The 24,302-nt window shown below is 42.3% G+C and overlaps 1 long non-coding RNA gene across 9 annotated transcripts; it reads right to left on the bottom strand.

Moving 5' to 3' along the window:
- Window positions 1-755: 755 nt before the first annotated feature.
- LOC123046893 (uncharacterized) lies at window positions 756-24,214 on the bottom strand. Of its 9 annotated transcripts, none has more exons than XR_006422665.1 (8): window positions 22,479-24,214; window positions 22,091-22,294; window positions 18,869-19,012; window positions 18,625-18,789; window positions 18,232-18,291; window positions 1,480-1,520; window positions 1,238-1,393; window positions 756-1,127 (listed from the first exon to the last, which is right to left on the bottom strand). It is a non-coding gene; the product is annotated as an uncharacterized lncRNA (long non-coding RNA). The 9 variants fall into 9 exon arrangements; XR_006422668.1 differs by having other exon boundaries at window positions 18,874-19,012; XR_006422667.1 differs by having other exon boundaries at window positions 18,869-22,294; window positions 22,479-22,576; window positions 23,671-24,214.
- Window positions 24,215-24,302: the final 88 nt, after the last annotated feature.

The following is a 24,302-nucleotide window of genomic DNA, read 5'->3' as shown; positions in this document are numbered from 1 at the left end:
AAGATCTATCTAGGAGATGCATAGCAACAAGGGGGAGAGTGTGTCTACGTACCCTCATAGAACGTAAGCGGAAGCATTTCACAATGCGATTGATGTAGTCAAACTTTCTTCGCGATCCACCGATCGAGTACCGAATATTCGACACCTCTGAGTTCTACACACGTTCAGCTCGGTGACGTCCCTCGCCTTCTTGATTCAGCAAGACGTCGAGGTAGTAGATGAGTTCCTTAAGCACGACGGCATGGTGACGGTGATGGTGAAGTGATCCTCGCAGGGCTTCGCCTAAGCACTACGAAAAAATGACCGAGGGTGTAAACGGTGGAGGGGGGCACCGCACACGGCTAACAATTGATCTGGTGTGTGCTAGGAGCCCCCCTCCTCAAATATATAGGTGGGAGGGAGAGGGGAGAGGCCAAGGGGCACCCCAAGTGGGGCCGAATCCCACTTGGGCTCCTGCCCTGGTTCGCCCCCCCCCCCCCCTCCTTGTATAGGCGTCAGGGGAAGGAAGGGGAAGGTGCCCCCCCCCCCCCCCCCCCCCCCCCTTTCCTTTCTCCCTTGAGGAGGGGAAGGAAGAAGGGACTTGCCCTCCCCTTTTCCTTTCCCTAGGGCTGGCCGGCCAGGTGGATCATATCCAACCCAGTAACAAAATAGTGATAATTCAGTACATTCCATTGATGCATTTCATATGATATGTAACATAAAGCATCAAAAGTTTCTAGGTTTAGAACAACACCATAATATAAGTTTGTTGGCAACCTGCTGATAATTAATTGAAATATACAAAAGACGTTTTGACACTGACATTTGCTTACAAAAGATACCAAATTTCACAAGTTCTTAAATATTTTGAATCAAAAAAACAGAATTCCAGAAAAAGATGGACATAGAATCCCACATGACAATCGACAAAAATGAACTGATCGTTGGCATTAACCAGTGCAACGATCACATCGCCGATCTGATCGTCATGCCATGGTGCATGATGTAGCCGCCCATTCGCTCCTCGCCGCTCACATTGACAGTGGCGTTTTGCATGGTTCCTGGACGCTGAAGGGGGCGATAGCTACGATGCCATCGGGCTCTTGCCGTCCTTTTGCTGCTTAGTTCACAACTTTGTCATCCTGCATCTATCAGTTCACACGGCAGAGAGAAATAGTAAAGGTTCAGAATTATTCTCGGACTAACTGGATGTGTCTAGTAGCTGAATTCTGGTTGAGGTATAAGATGTTGAGTGAACCTAAGATATACAGTGTCACTTTATTGGGAGATTCAGCATTTTAGACCTTGGGTTCGTCCCCGAGCTGCTCCTGCACAGCTATCTATCATGACACATGAGTAACCTTGGCATCTCTCTCTACTTGCGCCGCTGCTCTAAGCCAAGAAATAATCGAACCTGGCAAGATACAAAACATGAAGAATACCTGTTGCGGGATAAGGGAAGCTAATGATGCATGTGAGACTGCAGATTATCACACTCACCTATAATAAACTCCACTCAAATCCTTTGAAGCATCCAATTTCTACATAGATCAAGAGGAAAATTGCCAAATTAGCTCACCCGCTCACCAAAAAGAAGATCTAACATAATCTCTTTGTTGTTGAAATTTCAAGCAAAACAAATAAAAGCTAAGGGAGGCTATTATCACTTGAACAGATGACAACATTTTTCATTATTATTTGAACAGGGCATATACCATGCTCCAGTTTACTTAATTAAAACCGAAGCAATACAAAGCACCGTCAGACACCAGATCTAGTAGCATTATATGGCTAATGAGCATCTAACACAAAGTAGCAACTGGTAGTAGAAACAGGAAACTCTTTGATGCCAAGTACCCCGAAGCTTGTCTAAGCGGATTTTATTGTGAATGATGAAAGACCTTGGGATCGGTTAGGCTAGATCAATCCGGTAAACCTACCTTCTGCATGTCCAAACGAGCTCGATCCAGCGCCGGCCATGGTGATGCGGTGACGGCGGGGACGTGGACAGAGAGATGGCGAGGAGTTGGTGCTTCCCATGAGCACCGCGCTAACCCTATATCAGTAGGGCGTGTAGGTGGGGTTTGTGGCGGCGATGAACTTCTTTAGTCGTGCCCCGACCCCCACCTCTGTTAATATAGCGCGGGTCATAGGGGCCCACCAACCATAATGGGTTGGGCGTCCCCGATTAGGGTGCATTGACCAAGGGCCTGGCAGGTCGTTGGGCCTGCACAAAGGAGATCAACCTAACATTCTCCCCCTTGTTCTCAACATTTTTAACCTTATACTTTCTAGTTTATTTGTTTCATCACATATTGGTACAGAGAGCATGTTTCATCGTCACAGCTCAATTGCTGATAGAATCATTCAGCTATAACATACGTTTTGTTCAAAAACAAATTCTGTTCCTTTTGGGCCTATCCAGGAATCATAAGGCTTTCCCTTAAACCCATGACGGCTAATTGTTCCTTGAACACATTGGGTGGTAAGCCTTTCGTTAGCGGATCCGCAAGCATATCTTTTGTCCTTATATGCTCGAGACTTATAGTTTGATCCTGGATTTATCTTTCACAACATAATACCTTATCTCTATTGTTTTGGCACCATTACTCGACTTGTTGTTGTGAGCATAGAATACTACGGGCTGGTTGTCACAGTACATCTTTAGTGGTTTGTGAATACAATCTACCACATTCAAGTCGGGTACAAATTTCTTTAGCCATATCGCCTGCCCCGTGGCTTCGAAGCATGCTATGAATTCTTCATACATCGTGGATGATGCAACTATCGACTGTTTGGAGCTTTTCCATGAAATAGCTCCCCCAACGAGGGTGAATACATATCCTGGCGTGGATTTTCTATCATCTTTGTCTCCTGCAAAATCTGCGTCTGAATACCCTTTTATCTCTAGGGAATCACTTCTCTTGTATATTAACATGTATTCCTTCATGCCTTGTGCATAACGCAATGATTTCTTTACCATCTTCCAGTGCTCTATGCCTGGATTCTCTTGATATCTGCCAAGTACCTCGGTGATAAAGGCTAAGTCAGGGCGAGTGCACACTTGTGCATACTGTTAGCTACCAACTGCCGAAGCATATGGTACTTCTTTCATTTGATCGATTCCGTACTGGTTCTTGGGACATTGGAATTTTCCAAAACTATCGCCCTTAACTATAGGAGCAGGTGTGGCTTTACTCGCATGCATATTACACTTTTTAAGAACATTTTCTAAATATGCTTTCTGCGATTGTCCTAAGACTCCATTGTTTCTATCTCGGTGAATTTCTATGCCCAAAACATATGATGCTTCACCAAGATCTGTTATGTCAAAATTCGAGGATAAGAACTTCTTTGTTTCTTGTAGTAGACTAACATCACTGCTAGCAAGCAGAATATCATCCACATACAAGATTAGGAAAATATATTTCCCATTTTTAAACTTTGCATAAATGCAGTTATCCTCAATATTTACTTTAAATCCAAAACTTTTAATCGTTTGACTAAACTTTAGATACCACTGTCTAGAGGCTTGTCTTAATCCATAAATGGATTTCTTCAGGCGGCATCCCATATTTTCCTTGCCTTCCATGATAAAACCATTGGGTTGTTTCATGTAGACCTTTTCTTTTAAACCGCCATTCAGAAATGCCGTCTTAACATCCATTTGATGTAACTCTAAATCAAATGTGCAACTAATGCCATTATGATTCTGAAGGAATCCTTACATGAGACTGGGGAAAAAGTATCATTGTAGTCTATCCCTTCTCTTTGAGTAAATCCTTTTGCCACGAATCGTGCTTTATACTTTTCTACATTCCCTTTAGAGTCATACTTAATTTTGTAGACCCATTTACAGCCTACTGTTTTGGCTCCTTTAGGAATTTCCTCTAAGTCCCAAACATCTTTGGAACTCATCGATTTCATCTCGTCTTCCATTGCCTTCATCCACTTTGATGAATGAGGGCTTCTCATGGCTTCTTCATATGAGGTGGGATCTTTTTCCATATGAATCATTTCTGTGTTATAAACTTTAAAGTTAGTAGAAATAGCTGACTCTCTTGGTCTTGAAGACCTTCTAAGGACCTTAGTTTCTGGCACATTCTGTGCCTCAACTTTTGGCACTTCTTCTAAAATTTGCTGCTGCACCTCCCTTTCATTCTCAACAACGGGTTCAGCCGGCTCCTGACGGACAGGTTCCGGGTCTACTCCCATAGTTGTCATGGGTGGAGTTGCAACTGGTAGTGAGAAAAATGGCTTCTGGATCATCGGATTAGGTGCATGAACCCTCTTCTCCTCAAGATCAATTTTCCGAGCTACCAAGCTCCCCCTCATCATTTCGTCCACTAAGAGGACTGCATGTCTCGTTTCTACAAACTTTGAGTATCTGTCTGGGCAGTAGAAACGAAAACCCTTTGATCTGTCTGGATAGCCAATGAAGTGGCGACTCACTATTTTGGGATCTACTTTTCAATGTTTGGATTAAACATTTTGGCCTCAGCAGGGCACCCCCCACACCCTGAAATGTTGTAGGGAGGGCACCCTTCCTGTCCATAGCTTGTACAGTGTTTTGGGCACCGACTTGCATGGTACTCTATTGAGAATGTAAATGGCGGTTTTAAGCGCCTCCATCCATAATCCTAATGGCAAGTTGGTATAACTCATCATGTTGCGCACCATATCCATAAGTGTATGGTTGCGCCTTTCAGCTACTCCATTTTGCTGAGGCTCGCCCGGGATTGAATACTGGGCTACTATGCCAGTCTCCTGCAAGAAATTCGCAAAAGGTCCAGGGACTTGGCCATATGGAGTGTGCCGACCGTAGTACTCTCCCCCACGGCCGGACCTTACTACCTTTATTCTTTTATCATGCTAATTTTCAACTTCAGCTTTCAATATTTTAAATTTATCCAACGCTTTCGATCTTTCTTTGATTGGATAAATATAACCATAGGAGAGTAATCATCTGTGAATGTTATGAACGAGTCATATCCATCCACACTTTTCACTGAAAATGGTCCACAAATGTCAGTGTGGATGATTCCTAGCTAGTGTGCTTGTGCTATGGATTGCACCTTTTTTGATTTGTTTTATATACTTTCCTTTAATGCAATCTATGCATTGTTCTAAGTCTGAGAATTCTAGCGAAGGAAGAGTTTCACTTTTGACTAATCTTTCTATTCTCCCCTTGGAAATATGGCCCAAGCAATAGTGCCATAATTTCGATGAGTCGAATGTTCTTTTTCTTTTCTTTTATACTTTATTCGACGCGGAAACATGTTCATTCACGTTGCATACAGAATGCACTTTTTCAGGAAGTGATGACAAATAAAGCTCATCGTGTAGTAAAGCATCACCCACATAAGCATTATTATACCATATGGCACACTTGCCATGTCCAAAATAACATTCATAATTATATTTGTCCAAACATGAAATGCTAATTAAGTTTCTATTACATGAAGGAACATAAAGAACATCTCTAAGTAAAAGCTTGAATCCATCAGCTAACTCCAAGGAAATGTCGCCGACAGCTTCAACTTCCGCTTGAATTCCATTTGCTACTTCAATGCCTCTTTCTCTTCTTAGCGTAGTCCGGGTCGAATGGAATCCCTATAAACAATTTGCAACATGAACAATTGCTCCTGAGTCAATCCACCAAGTAGATTTCGAAAATTGTGTGTACAAGGATTCATTAACTAAGGAAACAAGTTGTTACCTTGCTTTGCCATTAAGGACTTCAGCCAATCAGGACAGTCTTTCTTGTAATGCCCAGTCTTCTTACAATGGAGACAAGTGTCTTTGTCCACTGGGAAAGACTTCTGTTAATGCTGATGCTGATAGGGAGTTTTTCCATGCTTTGAAGGAGAACTTTTGTTGTTTTGATTGTAATTCCTTTTCTTTTGATCCTTCACATAGTTGAGTGAACCACCATGTGAGGCTTTGAGTCTGTCCTCTTCTTGGACACACATTGTTATTGTCTTTTCAATGTCCCATGTTCCAGGTGACATACTGTAGTTTGCAACAAAAGTTTCAAACTCCTTTGGCAGTGAAGCCATGACCAGGTGGACCAGGAGCTTTGGTTGTGATCTCCAGATCCTCATCCATGGGCTTTAGTTTTGCTGCCATATTGCTCATCCTGAGGATGTGCTCTCTTATTCCATGACTACCACCTGTGTAGTGTTCTGTCACCAGTTATTTTAACACCTGAGTGGCATATATCTTTGAAGAGCCAGTTAACTGGCTCTTTATCTTTGTAAGAAACTCCCCTACGCAAGTGCACTCTGCAATGGAGCCCACAATGGTGCTCTCAATTGTATTCTTTATAAATGTCATGCATTTTTTTTGTTTGCATTGACCCACTTTTGGTTTTCTATGATGTATGACATCTCCAAAGGAGCATAATCCCCCCTCTTCTTAGCCCACGCAGCATCATCATCAGTGGCCTCTCTTACTGGCTCTGTAGGTCTGACCGGCTGTGGTTCATCCACAATCCAGTCTAGATCAGCACAAACAAATGCCAGTTCTAATTTCTTCCTCCATTCAGTGTGATTGTCACCTCTGAATGTTGGAACATCTTTTAGGCAACTCATCAAGTGAAAGCCTCATGAAATCATAATTTAAGTGACATCAGTATAACAATCATATGCATTAATGTAACATTGGTCAAACTAAACATACAATTGTCTATGCAATTAAATCTATATTATCGTTGGTTAAAATATTAGAAATAAATGCACCTTTAAATTTCAATAATAAAACATGATCATGTTATTAACAAGGTTAGTCATAAAAAATAACATAATCATATTCATTTTAATAATCACTTCAACATGCTCTTAAAAACATAATTCTATCTAAACTTTTATTTTCTTTGTAAAAGAGCACTATTAATTATTTACGCAGCGTAAAAACATGAATAAAAATTCATGAACTTTTTAATATTTACAGAAACTTTTCTTTGACCGAATAAAAAATCATGAACTTTATTATTTTCTTTATAAAAATTCATGAACATTTCTTTTTGGAAAAAAAATTCTATTCTCTAAAAAACAGAATTAGCTATAGCAAAGCCCAACGCGCGCGGCCCGCAGCGAAAAAAGTAGGCCCACGGCCTAGCCTGCGCGCCGCCAGCGGCTGTGTCCTCGGCCCAGCGCCTGTGCCAGCGCCGGCCTCTTCCTGGTTCGGCCCAAAAAGCCTGGGTTGAGCTAGGTTTTAGATTGCAGCCGTCCACTGTGATCAGACGAATCACCGCGGGTTTCGCTGGATCAAAACCAGACCCGACCGATCCTCCCTAACCCTAGCCCCATTCTCGTTCTCTCCTCCTCGTCTCTCGTCACGGTCTCGCTGACGGCGGAGAAAAAGGGCTTCGCCTGGGCTACCGGGCCCGGCCGCCGGAGGCGGCGGAAGCCACCACGCCGCGTGCGCCTCCTCTCCCTTCCTCCTTTTTTCTTTCCTGTTGCAGAGGGGCTGGCCGGTCCTCCGATCTGTCTCCGCGGCCGGGGCCCGAGGCCACCGGAGAGCTAGGCCTGGCCACCGGCAACGGCGACCTGAAGCCACCGCGCCGCGCGCGGGACCCTTTGTTTCACTTTCTCCTTTACTTTGCTTCATCCATCTCCACTGCAATAGACAGAGAGAGACATGAGAGCCTCCTCTTCTCCTCTACGCCTGATGGACGACGATGATCCGTGGCGCCGTTGCCTCCCCTTTCGTCGGTGACGCGTTTACCTTAGCGGAAGCGCGCCGCCGTCGAACTGCATGGCCGCGGTGCCCCTTTGTCCTTTGGAGGGTAGGTTCTTCGTCCGATGCCTCGGCTTGCCAATGCGCGTCCGAATCAAGAGGAACAGGCGCAGCCATGACGGCGGCGCTCTTTCCCGGCGGGCCCAAAGCCCTCTCTGGTGAACTTTTTGTTGTTCTTTTTGTTTGCTTTTCTCTGCCCTGCTAGGGTTCTTTGGGGAGGGGAAAAATTTTCCTTTGATTGCTTTCTACCGAAAATCTGAGCCAAAACCTATCAGATACCATTGATAGACCTTGGGATCGGTTAGGCCAGATCAATCCGGTAAACCTACCTTCTTCTTGTCCAGACGAGCCCGATCCAGCGCCGGCAATGGTGATGTGGTGACGGGGGCGATGTGCATAGAGAGATGGCGATGTAGGAATTTCACTTTTGACTAATCTTTCTATTCTCCCCTTGGAAATATGGCCCAAGCGATTGTGCCATAATTTCGATGAGTCGAATGCTCTCTTTCTTTTCTTTTGTTAGGTTGATCTCCTCTGTGCAGGCCCAACGGCCTGCCAGGCACTTGGTCAATGCGCCCGGGCTGGGGGCGCCCAACCCATTATGGTTGGTGGGCCCCTTTGACCCACGTTATCTTAACAGAGATGGGAGCCGGGGCACGACTAACAAAGTTCATCACCGCCACAAACCCCACCTACACGCCCTACCGATCTAGGGTTAGCATGGTGCTCACGGGAAGCACCACCTCCTCACCATCTCTCTATCCACATCACCGCCGTCACCACATCACCACGGCCGATACTGGATCGAGCTCGTCTGGACAGGCAGAAGGTAGGTTTAACGGATTGATCTGGCCTAACCGATCCCAAGGTCTATCAATGGTATCAGACAGGTTTTGGCTCAGATTTTCGGTAGAAAGCAATCAAAGAAAAGTTTTTCCCCTCCCGAAAGAACCCTAGCAGGGCAGAGAAAAGCAAACAAAAAGAACAACAAAAAGTTCACCGGAGAGGGCTTTAGGCACGCCGGCAAAGAGCGACACCATCATGGCCACGCCGTTCCTCTCGATCCGGACGTGCATCGGCAAGCCGAGGCGTCGGACAAAGAACCTACCCTGCAAAGGGCAAAGGCGGCACCGCAGCCACGCTGTTCGACGGCAGCGCGCTTCCGCTAAGGGAAACGCGTCACCGGCAAAGGGGAGGCAACGGCGCCACGGATCGTCGTCGTCCATCAGGCGCAGAGGAGAAGAGGAGGCTCTCCTGTGTCTCTCTCTCTGTCTGTTGCAGTGGAGATGGATGAAGAAAAGTAAAGGGGAAAGTGAAACAGAGGGTCGCGCACGCAGCGCGGTGGCTTTAGGTCGCCGTCATCGGCGGCCAGACCTAGCTCACCGGTGGCCTCGGGCCCCGGCCGCGGAGATAGATCGAAGGACCGGCCAGCCCCTCTGCAATAGGAAAGAAAAAAAGGGGAAGGGAGAGGAGGCGCGCGCGGTGCAGTGGCTTCCGCCGCCGCCCCCGTCAGCCGGGCCGGGTAGCCGTGGCGAAGCCCTTTTTTCTCCACCGTCAGCGAGACCGCAATGAGAGACGAGGAAGAGAGAATGAGAGTGGGGCTAGGGTTAGGAAGGATCGGTCGGGGCTGGTTTTGATCCAGCGAAACCCGCGGTGGTTCGTCCGATCACAGTGGACGCTGCGATCTAAAACCTAGCTCAGCCAGGCTTTTTAGGCCAAACCATGAAGAGGCCGGCAGCATTGGCGCTGGCACAGGCGCTGGCCGAGGCCACAGCCGCTAGCGGAGCGCGGGCCAGGCCGTTGGCCGGCTTTTTCCAATGTGGGCCTCGCGCGCTGGGCTCTGCTGCAGCTAATTCTGTTTTTTCAGAGAATAGAAATTTTTTCCAAAAGGAAATGTTCATGAATTTTTATAAAGAAAATAATAAAGTTTATGATTTTTTTATTCGGTGAAAGAAAAGTTTCTATAAAGATTAAAACGTTCATGAATTTTTATTCATGTTTTTACGTTGCGTAAATAATTAATAGTGCTCTTTTACAAAGAAAATAGAAGTTTAGATAGAATTATGTTTTTAAGAGCATGTTAAAGTGATTATTAAAATGAATATGATTATGTTATTTTTTATGACCAACGTTGTTAATAACATGATCATGTTTTATTATTGAAATTTAAAGGTGCATTTATTTCTAATATTTTACCCAACGGTAATATATATTTAATTGCATAGACAATTGTACGTTTAATTTGACCAACGTTAGATTAATGCATATGATTGTTATACTGATGTCACTTAAATTGTGATTTCAGAAGGCTTTCACTTGATGAGTTGCCTAAAAGATATTCCAACACTCAGAGGTGACAATCACACTGAGTGGGGGAGGAAAGTAGAACTGGCATTTGTTTGTGCTGATCTGGACTGGGTTGTGGATGAACCACAGCCGGTCAGACCTACATATCCAGTAAGAGAGGCCACTAATGATGATGTTGCGTGGGCTAAAAAGAGGGGGGATTATGCTCCTTTGAAGATGTCATACATCATAGAAAACCAAAAGTGGGTCAATGCAAACAAAAAGTGCATGTCATTTATAAAGAATAAAATTGAGAGCACCATTGTGTGCTCCATTGCATAATGCACTTCCACAGGGGAGTTGCTTACAAAGATAAAGAGCCAGTTCACTGGCTCTTCAAAGATATATGCCATCCAAGTGTTAAAACAACTGGTGACAGAACACTACACAGGTGGTAGTTATGGAATAAGAGAGCACATCCTCAGGATGAGCAATATGGCAGCAAAGCTAAAGCCCATGGATGAGGATCTGGAGATCAAACCAAAGCTCTTGGTCCACCTGGTCATGGCTTCACTACCAAAGGAGTTTGAAACTTTTGTTGTAAACTACAATATGTCACCTGGAACATGGGACATTGAAAAGACAATAGCAATGTCTGTCCAAGAAGAGGACAGACTCAAAGCCTCACAAGGTGGTTCACTCAACTATGTGAAGGATCAAAAGAAAAGGAATTACAATCAAAACAACAAAAGTTCTCCTTCAAAGCATGGAAAAGCTCCCTATCAGGATCAGCATCAGTAGAAGTCTTACCGAGTGGACAAAGACACTTGTCTCCATTGTAAGAAGACTGGGCATTACAAGAAAGACTGCCCTGATTGGCTGAAGTCCTTAATGGCAAAGCAAGGTAACAACATTGTTTCCTTAGTTAATGAATCCTTGTACACACAGTTTTCGAAATCTACTTGGTGGATTGACTCAGGAGCAACTATTCATGTTGCAATTTGTTTACAGGAATTCCATTCGACCCGGACTACGCTAAGAAGAGAAAGAGGCATTGAAGTAGCAAATGGAATTCAAGCGGAAGTTGAAGCTGTCGGCGACATCTCCTTGGAGTTAGCTTATGGGTTCAAGCTTTTACTTAGAGATGTTCTTTATGTTCCTTCATGTAATAGAAACTTAATTAGCGTTTCATGTTTGGGCAAAGATAATTATGAATGTTATTTTGGACATGGCAAGTGTGCCATATGGTATAATAATGCTTATGTGGGTGATGCTTTACTACACGATGAGCTTTATTTGTCATCACTTCGTGAAAAAGTGCATTTTGTATGCAATGTGAATGAACATGTTTCCGCATCGAATAAAGAACAAAAGAAAAGAAGGAGAACATTCGACTCATCGAAATTATGGCATTGTCGCTTGGGCCATATTTCCAAGGGGAGAATAGCCAGATTAGTCAAAAGTGAATTTCTTCCTCCGCTAGAATTCACAAACTTAGAACAATGCATAGATTGCATTAAAGGGAAGTATATAAAACAAATCAAAAAAGATGCAATCCATAGCATATGCACACTAGGAATCATCCACACTGACATTTGTGGACCATTTCCGGTGAAAAGTGTGGATGGATATGACTCATTCATAACATTCACAGATGATTACTCTCGCTATGGTTATATTTATCCAATCAAAGAAAGATCGGAAGCATTGGATAAATTTAAAATATTCAAAGTTGAAGTTGAAAATCAGCATGATAAAAGAATAAAGATTGTAAGGTCCGACCATGGGGGAGCGTACTACGGTCGGCACACTCCATATGGCCAAGTCCGTGGACCTTTTGCGATGTTCTTGCAGGAGACTGGCAAAGTAGCCAGTATTCAATGTCCGGCGAGGCTCAACAAAATGGAGTAGTTGAAAGGCGCAACCGCACAAAGGGTTTTCGTTTCTACTACCCAGACATATATACAAAATTTGTAGAAACGAGACATGCAGTCTCTTTAGAGGATGAAATGATGAGGGGGAGCTTGGTAGCTCGAAAAATTGATCTTGAGGAGAAGAGGGTGCATGCACCTAATCCGATGATTCAGGAGCCATTTTTCTCACTACCAGTTGCAACTCCACCCTTGATAACTATGGGAATAGACCCGAAACCTGTCCGTCAGGAGCCGACTGGACCCGTTGTTGAGCATGAAAGGAAGATGCAGCAGCACATTTTAGAAGAAGTGCCAGAAGTTGAGGCACACAATGTGCCAGAAACTGAGGCCCTTAGAAGGTCTACAAGACCAAGAAAGTCAGCTATTTCTATTGACTTTAAAGTTTATAACACATAAATGGTTCATATGGAAAAAGACCCCACCTCAAATGAAGAAGCCATGAGAAGCCCTCATTCATCAAAGTGGATGAAGGCAATGGAAGACAAGATGAAATTGATGAGTTCCAAAGATGTTTGGGACTTAAAGGAAATTCCTAAAGGAGCCAAAACAGTAGGTTGTAAATGGGTCTACAAAATTAAGTATGACTCTAAAGGGAATGTAGAAAAGTATAAAGCACGACTCGTGGCAAAAGGATTTACTCAAAGAGAACGGATAGACTACAATGAGACTTTTTCCCCAGTCTCATGTAAGGATTCCTTCAGAATCATAATGGCATTAGTTGCACATTTTGATTTAGAGTTACATCAAATGGATGTTAAAACGACATTTATGAATGGTGATTTAAAAGAAAATGTCTACATGAAACAACCCAAGGGTTTTATCATGGAAGGCAAGGAAAATATGGGATGCCACCTGAAGAAATCCATTTATGGATTAAGTCAAGCCTCTAGACAGTGGTATTAAAGTTTAATCAAACGATTAAAAGTTTTGGATTGAAAGAAAATATTGAGCATAACTGCATTTATGCAAAGTTTAGAAATGGGAAATATATTTTCCTAATCTTGTAGTATGTGGATGATATTCTGCTTGCTAGCAGTGATGTTAGTCTACTACAAGAAACAAAGAAGTTCTTATCCTCAAATTTTGACATAACAGATCTTGGTGAAACATCATATGTCTTGGGCATACAAATTCACCGAGATAGAAACAATGGAGTCTTAGGAATATCGTAGAAAGCATATTTAGAAAAGGTTCTTAAAAAGTATATAATATGCATGCGAGTAAAGCCACACCTGCTCCTATAGTTAAGGGCGATAGTTTTGAGAAATTTCAATGTCCCAAGAACCAGTACGAGATCGATCAAATGAAAGTAGTACCATATGCTTCAGCGATTGGCAGCTTACAGTATGCACAAGTGTGCACTCGCCCTCACTTAGCCTTTATCACCGGGGTACTCGGTAGATATCAAGAGAATCCAGGCATAGAGCACTGGAAGATGGTAAAGAATGAACTAGGTCTTCGGGTCAGGGGATAGCTGTCTCGGTTTTCTTCAGACGGAAAGTGTGGTGGTCCGTCCGATCTAGATGGACGGCCACGATCAAAAACCTAGATCCGACCCGGGCCAGTGGGCCGAAAGAAAGTGGGGCACTTGGCCATGTGACCAGGCTGCCATCTCTCGCCCGCCTCTGGGCCTTTGGGCTGAAAGGCTGTCGGACCAAGGCCGCAGCTATGGAGCGCCCGCCTCTGGGCCCTGTGGGCCGGGAGGCACTGCCGCGAGCGTGCTGGGCCGTGGACGGCGCGGCCAGTAGTTTTTCATTTTATCTGTTTCTTTTGCCCAGTCTTTCGAGAAAATTTTATACAGTTTTTCTATTCAAATTGTCCAATAAAAATTTGTCTCAAAAACAGAAAAGTAAAAGAATTTGTTTCTGAAAAGAATAAAGTCCATGAATTTTTTATTCATGTTTTCCACTTCAAAATAAATAAAAGTGCTCTTTTAAAAGAAAAAGAAAATTCTTATGAATGGAATATTGTAAAGTTTCGCTGCAAAGTAAAAGTTTTATCCTTCAATTAAATTGGAACCAACGGGAAAATTTTAGTTGGAAGAACAGTTTTTGGGAGAAGTTTTTTCACTTGTGGGTGAAATCAGATTCAGATAGCTTCTGCTATGACAATACAAAGATATTTGATTAAAGTTTAATTATGATATTGTTATTTTCTGACCAACATTGATGATGATAATATTATAATTCAATGAGTCTTATAGTTAAAAGTTCAAATCTTTGATAAATTTTGTATCAAAGTGACCAATTTTCAGAGAATTTGATAAAGATTAAGAAATGTATATTGCTAGTTTTCCGCTGCAATAAAATTGATAATGATGATTATTTTCTTAGCAAAGTTGCTTAATAGAAATTTTATCATCACATTATTTATGAGTTATATGCGTTATTTCCATTTCTGCCCAATGGTGATGTGGAATTAATGTAAAAAGGTGATGTTTTATTCTATTTCTGCCTAACAATGATTTAGAGTATAAAAGAAAGGTGTGCATATCTTTAACCAGACCAGCGTAGGGTTATTTTTATGCTCATTATTGTTGATTATTGGTTAATTTTCTCAGAGTGAAAGTTTTCCATGCTTTCATTTATGAAAGCAAAAGGCTGGGTACTTGTGTCCCGAAAGATGACCAAGAAAGGTCATAACGTGATGGAGTATATTCTCTCTAAAGAATGGCTTCAGAGAAGCCAAATCTGGATATTAATCCAAGAAAGAGATATATCATTGAGAGTCTTGCTCGACGAATGTCTTCATGTACTCTCCATGGAAAAGAATTCTCATCTTCTATGAGATGCAATAATTGATATGCATGATTAATTTGACCAACGTCGGATTAAGCATGCATGTGTATTAAAGAATATTCGGATTTATTTCTGAATTTGATGATTAAATAGGCAATCAAAGAAGCCAATTCTGGCATTCATATCCCTTCCAGAGAATTACCCGCATAGTGAGAAAAGATGAGTATGATAATACCCGCATGGCGGGGTAAAGTTGGCATAATATTTATGTCGGAATAATCCCGTATGGTGGGATAAATTTTGGCAAAGGAATTATCCTGTATGACAGGAAAAAGATGTGATGACTCATATGTTTTTAATGAATCCCAATTTGAAAGAAAAGTATGGAGTAGCCCTTATGCTATCCTAGTATCGACTGTGCACTTTTAAGTGTCATAGTCATTAAGCAATCAATGAGTCTAAAGAGAATAAAAGTTATAGACGAACCAAAAGATAAGAATGATATGCATGTTTGACTTGCAAATGTACTATTGATAAAGAACTCAGTTGAGTTTTTTTAATGGAATGAGGAAAGTACTCCCATACGAGTTAACGGATAACTTTATTCCGCATGAAGTAGACAATCAAAGTTTCCTCAATTCACAAGAGTTCTAAATGGTTTTCGAAATTGTGGCAAAAAAGTTCTTGCCACATTTCGAGGGGGAGAAAGTAATGTGAATGATGAAACTCCCCTGCATAATGTGCACATGGTTCATCTAAATTGATCTATAAATGATGAATGTGATCGTCGGGGGAGTACGATGGTCACAATAATGATACACAATAACGATACCCCTAAAGTAAAGAGATAGATATATTCCTTGAATCTTACAGTTTCCGATTCGAAGATAGCATATTCATACTGAACGAGATTCAAAAGTAGAAGAGGGTTCTTATGAGGAAAGTTTTGACAGAGCAAACCCAAAATAAGAAATCTGGGGGAGCTATTTTGTTGGCTACCTAGATAAAGTAAAAGACTATAGAGTATACCATAAGGCTTGTATAGATTGTATCTGGGGAGCATGTTGTATGACCTATACAACATCTGTTGTTGGCTCTATAAAAGGATGAATGAGCAAATATGGATCTTATGATATAGGACCCTGTAAAAGCTATTGCCTCTTGGCAATGAAAGACTATAGAATTAATTGCCGCTTGGCAATAACAGAGCAACAACAGCCCCATATGAAAGAAGTACCAGTATCTGAGTGAGAAAATTAGATATGTCTGATGACTATAAAGTCTATGTTGGAGAAATTAAAATTAGAGGGTGATCCCACCTCATTTAAAGCTCAATCGAGCTTTGAGAAGTGTCTGCTTATCTAAATGATAAGAGACTATGTGAGATGAAATGAATTGGTGAATCCCTATGATGTTTGGGACACATGAGTAATTTCCAATGGAGCCAAATAAGTAGGCTGTAAAGAGTCTACAAGGACAATGTGACTCCAAAGAAAATATGTAAAGGTGTAAAGCACGACTTAAATCGAAAGGTTTTTGCGCGTTTTACACTTAGATTACAATGAGTGTTGGTAGCACATCATGATCTGAGTTACATCAGATGAAAGATATTATGATCCGAGTTACATTAGATGGAAGTAAAGAAGACAAGGGATACTGCCTGAAGAAGTCTTTTATGGACTAAAGCAATCAAATGTTGTTTTGGATTAAAGAAAATGAGAGGACAATTGTGTTTGTATAAAGTTATAGAATGGGAATTTCATTTGCTAATCCTGTACATGCGGATAACATTCTACTTGTTAGTAGAGATGTTAATCTACTACAGGAGGAAAAGAAGTTCTTGTCCTCAAAGTTCAAACGAATGTTCTTGGTAGAATGTGTCTCGTTATAAGGATCGAGATTCACCGAGAAAAGAATAAAAGGGGCATTAGGAGTGTCGCATGGGCATGCTAAGAAAAGTTTCTAAAGTATGCATGAGAGAAAACCTATGCCTGTTCTTATAGTAAAGGGTAATGATTTTGGGAACTTTAGCGTTCCAAAAGTCAATACGAAATAGACCAAATGAATATGGTACCATATGTTTCAGCTGCTAGAAGCTTAATGAGTGCAAAAGTATAACATTACCCTGACACGGTTCGCGTAACCAGGTTCTTTTGGCAATGTCCAGTCCAGATATAGATCACTAGAATGGAGTCAAAAATATCAGCCTCATGCTAAAAGGAGCAAGTGCTCTCAAAAGGTTGTGAATACAGAGATAGAACTTGTGAAATATACAGCGAAATCCACAATTGTCGCTAACTGTCACACTTGGAGTTTTTGTGTGGAAAAACTCTAAAGAATGAATCAATTATCATTAATATGATGTAAAGATAATGTACAACATGATATGAGGCTAAGGGACAGGCAAAAAAAAGGTCAAAGAAACATGTACCCGGAGTTGATAATGGTTGACAGCAGCAATAACCATTAAGTAATTCACTCCTATGACAACGAGTCAAGTGTGGTGCCAAACACGTTGACACAAAGTTATACGTTGTTAAGGAGAAAGTCCAGAATTATGTTGAAATGCTTGGAGCATGAAAGCAACAGACAAGTATTTGCAGATCTGCTTAATAAAGGCTTACCGCCCAGTGCGTTCAAAGGACACACAGTTGACATGGGTTTATGGTATAGTCTATGTTTTCCGGACAATAAAGGGCCCAAAAGTTAATGTATATATTTTAAAACAGAGAGGTGTGTTGTAGCTGTCAAGTCCATCGGCGATTGACCGTGACGATAGGGCAGCTCATACGCATTAATCTGTGATGAAATGAGTACTTTGAAAAGAGTTATTTCAAAGTACAAAGTTATAAATTTGAAAGATGAGATCAAGCGGGAGAATGTTAGTATTGATCTCTCCACCAATGGGCCCAAAGGCCCATTAGACCCTTGACTCGCTCCCTGATTGGGGGAGCCCAACCCAACTGGGTTGTGGGCCCATGTCGCGCCGGCTATAAGAGGGAGGTGGGGGCCACTAGGGCAGGTACGCCAAAACAGAACCGTCACCCACCTCCCTAACCTCATCGATCGAGGAAAGCCTGCCAGCGATGGGAAGCTCCACAACGCCCTGCCGCACTTCACCGTTGACCCATACACCGACCGTCGCGGCCCGTGCGCAGACCTTCATCGACGAACCAGCGATGGCCGGAACGCTAAGGTATACACACAAACAGATCATAGACAGACTGCAGATAGTTCGATCTACTCTGAAACCCTAGCCTAGTCGATCCCATGGTCCTAACAGATTTCTGTAAATGTCTCGTTCAATAATAAGACCACCGTAAGTAGTGTGTATTAGTTAATCAATATTTAAACTAAGTTACATACCCGCACAAAAATCTAAGTTACATAAACTTATTTAACTTCACTACAATAGATGTACATATTTGATTTCAGGTGATTGGTGAACCTTTGTTCAAAAAGGTAAAATTCATGCTTCTGTTTAACATTTTATCTAAAATTAGAAGATTCCACTTGATCCTCAAAGGTAATTCTAGGTAGAATAAATAACTTACCATTGGGTTTTTGGAAAATCTCCGTCGTGCTTTCAGTTTGAGGTAGTCGTTTTGACTGATCTGCACTAAGTGAAAATATGTGCCACTTCAGTACAAACTTTGTCAAAACAGAACTTCAATATACTAAGATTCATTTACATGTGATGCTATATTGGAGGAACAACTAAATAACTTATCATGATTTTGATATATCATGACAACTCAATGGCCACCTCTTTCTTATTTTGTTCTCCGTACAGTGGTTTTATTCATCTTCCGTTAGTACCGGTCCCTGATTACTATAGGAGTATAGGTGTATCACCCAAAAACACACAATCCTATTTATGCCCATCAGGATTCGGAAATTAGCAGAAAAAGTATAGAACTACTGGAATAGAGACAAAATATAGATACCTCGGGCTTTTTTATGAGAGAAAGAGAAGGACCTATTAGGTCCACCAGCGCCTTCGATACCCAACCAAGCTACTTGGGCTCCTGACAACGACGGTTGTCAAGGAGAGAATGACGACACCGACAAAAGGGCACACTCCAACTTTAGATCACGACTCCATCATCAACCTAGATGAGCAGCAGAACATCACAAACTGAATCACAGTAACAGAAAGACAACCAAAGAAAAAAGCTCACTGGTGGGCACCTCACCATCGACCAGCACCGAACTAGAGGGAGGCACGGCAAACTCGTCGGAGACGTGCACCTTCTTCGCCCACCATCGTGTGGGGAGGGCTGACTGTGGAAATCATCACCGGGCTCAGGGAGGGCAGAGGAGCTTGCCAGCCAGCTGGATCAAACCGTGACACTATCAATGAATAACTCTTCTTTCTTACTTGCCGAATTCGGCTTATATGGCAATCCAAGCCTTGCAGCAGATATAGAGAAACCTAAAAGACAAAATACCTTTAAATTGTTTAGGACTAAAATCTCAGAAATCTCCTTTTATACATAATTTTGCTAGCTCCCTAAGAAAGTACTACTCTCTGGTTTAATTTTCAAGTTCTGGCCAGGTGACTGTGACTACAGGTGAAGAACAAACTTGTGGTGATTTGAGATTTGCAGTGCCACCTGATCAAAGTACCCTCAACAGAAGCTCATGCTATCCAGACCTACACACATGGACTGACCTAACCAATGCAACTGAAGTATGGAAACTGAACAAACAATAAGCATATACGTAACCAAAAGTTTCCTGATGTAGGTCTGCAAGGACAACAGAATTCATGGCAGATTTGTAACTTATCTACATGTAACTTTTCTCTCATGCACTTGTCCAAAAAACGTGTGCCCATGCACCACCTAAAGTTGCAAAGATGACTTGGAAACAGAAAAAGGGAAGCAACTCACGGTGATTCTTGAGGTATGAGGTACAATTTTTTACACGTATGAACAAACAATAAATAATGAAGATGACAAAAACAAGGAGAACAGAGAATGCATTTTTCTCATTTCCTAAAACAACCCATCTAAATAAAATATTAGCACATCTCTGGAATGAAATCTAGAACCAAGATGTCCTGATATAATAGAAGGTCAAACACAAGCCTTTATGAAATTATAACTACAGGCAAATACCAAACAGACAATATATGATTACCCTCCTCTATATCTTAAGAAGAAAGAGCAGATTGTATGTTTAAGTTGAAATTGAAACCGTATGCTCAATATTTATGAAACTGGACGCTCAATATGTGCCTAATCATATCTATCACAGGCCTTTGTCACAGAAACAGGGCAAGTAATCGAACAGAATAGGAAAAAGGCGAGGTTTCATGATGATACTACTCCACTGACATGCTCATGCTGTTTTTGTAATCAGTACAATATTGCATATCAATGAACATGAAAATAAAAAATATGGGCGACGGGCATAGATAATATGCACAAACAACAATAGGATTCTGGGGATTGAATCAAAAGAAATGGGGAGAGGATTGAATCATCATGACAGTCTGACATGCTGATGTTGTTTTTGTAGTCAGTACAATATAGCATATCGATCTATGTTTTTATGTCCCTACAAATTTGGTTAGACGAACTACACAACAGAAGCAGGTTTAGCTAATACTAGCAAACATGCCCGTGCGTTGCAACGGGTACACATTCACTAATTTGACAGCATAGAAAGTACTAATATTATAAATAGATACAATATTACTAAAGCTTAATTTCACAACTTAACTTGCATGCTCGGGAGCCTACAATCTAAATTACTAATAGTTAATAGCAGCAATATTAGTCACAAAAGCCACACGGTGTTTTGTACACTGATTGATAGCTTATACAATATGTATATTATGTGTTAATCCTCCATGAAAATTAATTCCAAAATTCTACCGGTAATGTAGATTTTCTAACATATATTTTTTTGAACGGTTTTCTAGCCATAGTTGTACAAAATAAGAGTCAGATTTATAATTAAAATTTCATTTAATGACATTTGACCAAAATTTATGTAGCTTGAAACCCTATCCAACTGCTACAATTTTAAATTGATGAAATCTGGGGCTAAGAATTATTTTAGGTCATCCCTTATTCATTTTTTTGTCATTGTGAGTTTATTTAATCTTCTAAAACAGTCTGGTTTTTTACATGATCTTCCTTGGTCACTGTACACAAAATATGACTATGTTGGTGGCAAAAAGAAAAAAACACTTAAGTGTGTATTTTTTTCATGTAGAGTATACATGTTTGAATGTTTGCACCTAATTTTATTTTTGAAAAAAGAAAACATATTCAAAGGTTAGTTAATTTTCTCATCCAGAGCATATACGTTTACGGTTTGCATGTTTGCGGCAATTTTGTCATGGGAAAGCTCTATGAAATTGCATAATTAACTGTTATGTTGCATTAGGAGTTATCCCATGTGCATGCATGATATACTTATACATAAGAAGAAAAAATCTTGTTATGAGACATGAACACTGGTCAAAATCTTGTTATGTTGCATCCTTGCCCTACATCATTCACAACAACATGACATCGCACCATTGCCTACGATCTTGCCAAGGATCTGCCTCAATTCCACTGTCCATCATCACCGTGATGCCCCCCACCCTTCACTGGGACTATGTCAATTACCTCCAAAATACCTTCACCACCTATATGAAATGTCAAACTGGACAACATTCATTTGTACACATTATTAATTCACTGAGGAAATTTTAAATTTATAAACCCAGTGTGCATTGGCTTCTACCAAAATTGGACAACTGGACTGTATGTGAGTACTTCCAAATTTTGTTAGTCACCTGCATTAAGCCTTCACTTTCCCTGCTACCTGCTAGTATGCTTGACTAACTAATTGGCCAATACATGTTGCTGACAGATAACTGACATGCAGTTTGCTAGTAAATTTTAATAAGTTCCGCTTCTATTCAGTCCCATGACCTCTGCTCCTATACATGAGCTCAACTACCATACCAGCAGATCAAACATTTATTATAAGTTGGCATATTGACGGCTTTTTTTACAATGAATGTGCATATTAGAGATGTTTTCTGCTTGTGTGCTAATAATGTTAACCTGGTTACATCAATCAACTTAAGAGAGGTGGCAGCTCTTGCGATAGCTTGGAGAGATAAAATATCAAATAGGACTATACTCATATTCATTTATTCAGCAGTACACATTATTATTTCACTATTCTGAACGCAATCACTTGAAGAAAGCAACATGCTTCAGGACTATAAACATGCCTGTGTGCGGTCTGACCAATCTAGTACGACATAGATGATCAATCTAGCTAAGCACATTCAAATTCCAACCATCTAAGGTATGAATCCATTTTTTTTTAAAAAATCCATATGTTAACCAGCAAATACTAACCAGTGGTAACCTGTGGAATTGAGGAAGAAGATTAAACCTGAGGTCATATTGAGTGCCCTAGTTGTATCGTGGCTTAGGGCTGGGTCACTACTGCCATGGCGCCATCCCACATCACAGCTTTGCCATGGGAAGGAGCCAGCTTGGATCAAATTAGTCGTTGCAGCTGCATTCCTTTTTCTGTACCTGGACTTAGTTGTTCTCCTCTCTACTCTCTGTTCAATACTTGTCCCTGTTTTCTTTTCTAGATTGAACCACAAATTTCAGCCTGGTGATAAACATATATGCTAGAGCCCTACAAATTAATATCTATGATGCAATATTAATGGCATAGCTTCAAAAAATAAAACAACAACAATGCCGTAAACACATCTTTTGTCCAAAATATAATGATGTTTAGAGTGAAAATCTAGGGACGAAGGTACTACCTGAAGAACTGTCATCACAAGTTCAGTAAACATGCCACACACAGTCTGTCCGCGCACCACACACTTGCACCAAGTACATCTTGTCCCTGCTTTCTTTTCTAGATGGAACCAAATTTCAGTCTGGTGATAAACATATATGCTGGAGCCATATAAATTAATATATGTGATGCAAAATTAATGGAATAACTTAAAAAATAAAACAACAACAATTTCGCAAACACATCCTCTGTCCAAAATATAATGATGATTAGAGTGAAAATCTAGGGACGAAGGTACTAACCAAAGAGCTGTCATCACAAGTTCAGTAAACATACCACACACAGTTTGTCTGCACACCACACACTTGCACCGCGTACATTGGCATCGTGGACCTGACCTGGTGTGCCTCGGCTGTCCTCCCCAACAGCAGGGACTACACCATCGAGGTCTCCCGCATGGTCACCCTGAACGGGTTGTCCTTCGGGCAGTCACCGTGCTCCTCAAAGGCAGTGCAGAGGCATCACACGAGAGTGTCCAGGGACTTTCCACATCTGTTTTCAGCGAGCACGGTCACGGCGCCGGCAGTGAGGGGCAGCCTGCACGCAAACACCTTGATCTTGTCTAACTGGCGCAAGAACCGGAGGAACTCCATGTGTGCGCCACTGCACCGTGTACTGCCATCGCGCTCTAAAGTGGCAGCCGCCGCCTCCTACAGCAGCTTCAGTTACACTAATTCATTATATCTGCTCCGTGTGTCCACCATCGCCATCGGTGCCCATGAATCCAACACCTCCGCCCCTACCTTCCTATTGGCGCTGTCGACCCCTTCGCGGCGCCCGCCTTCACATCTCGCTCCGGCTACCTGGCATCACCGCCTTCTCCATGCGTGCACCGGCGTACACCGCGGGCTCCACCGCGTCCCCTCTTGCGCCGGATCAGCCAGGCAGAGGCATGCAAGGACGTGGCCGTACTGGGCGCTGAGCCACAGGACAGTGACGAGAATCTCCTCTTGCATGATACGCTCATCGTCCTGTTGCTTCAATGGTTCAGCATCGCGCCAACAACAACATCTCCTCCCCTTTCTCTCTATTCTCTAGGCTAATACAATCAATCGGAATGTACAAAACTTGAGCAGTCTATCAATGAAGACTTTCACATGAAATTAGTGCTAGATGGAACTCCAAAGGAACAAAAAAACAAAACAGAAAGTTACCTCCTGTCTGTTGGGTCAATTGTCGAACAGTTGACGTGCAGCCGTGCAGGTGGCAGCTGGATCCTGAGAAGGAGATGGACATCGCAACTGGAAGTTCCAATGTCATAGGGGAGGGCCCAGGAGCCGTGTACGTCGTGGAGCGCCGTCCAGAGGTCGGGGAGAGGCTGGCTTCGCCGGGCGTCAAATCGGAGAGTATGGCGGGCTGTGCCGGGCGTCGACCGTTGGGAAGGAGATAGGAGGTGGAGCTGTTGGTGCGGGGGTTGGGCCTAGTCCAGGAGGAGCGCCGCCGGAGGGAGGTGGGGCCGCCTCGCCGTCACGGCCTCCGCTCCACCACGGGCTCTTCCCAGAGGATGTGCACGTCGTTGACCGCGCGGGGCACGCCTCTGGCCTTGGGTTTCTAGCGAAGTGCACCAGCGCAGCCGCAGACGAGCTCGCACATCCCGCATGGCCACCTCGGCCGCTTGTCCCCCTCGCTTTCTGGCGGCGCTCTCATGCAAGGACGGGGGCACCATGGCCGGACAGATCGAGCAGAGCACGCACCGAAGGGAAGGAGCCAATGCGTTTAAAAGGACTGCGGGTTGAGTACTAAAAAATGCAGGGTCCTTTATGTAAGAACGAAACGTTTTCTCAGA

Source organism: Triticum aestivum, chromosome 2B (genome assembly GCF_018294505.1).
Source record: "Triticum aestivum cultivar Chinese Spring chromosome 2B, IWGSC CS RefSeq v2.1, whole genome shotgun sequence".
In the NCBI taxonomy this organism is placed as follows: domain Eukaryota; kingdom Viridiplantae; phylum Streptophyta; class Magnoliopsida; order Poales; family Poaceae; genus Triticum; species Triticum aestivum.
The sequence above is the reverse complement of the archived record's forward strand: the minus strand, read 5'-3'. Positions and strand labels throughout refer to the sequence as shown.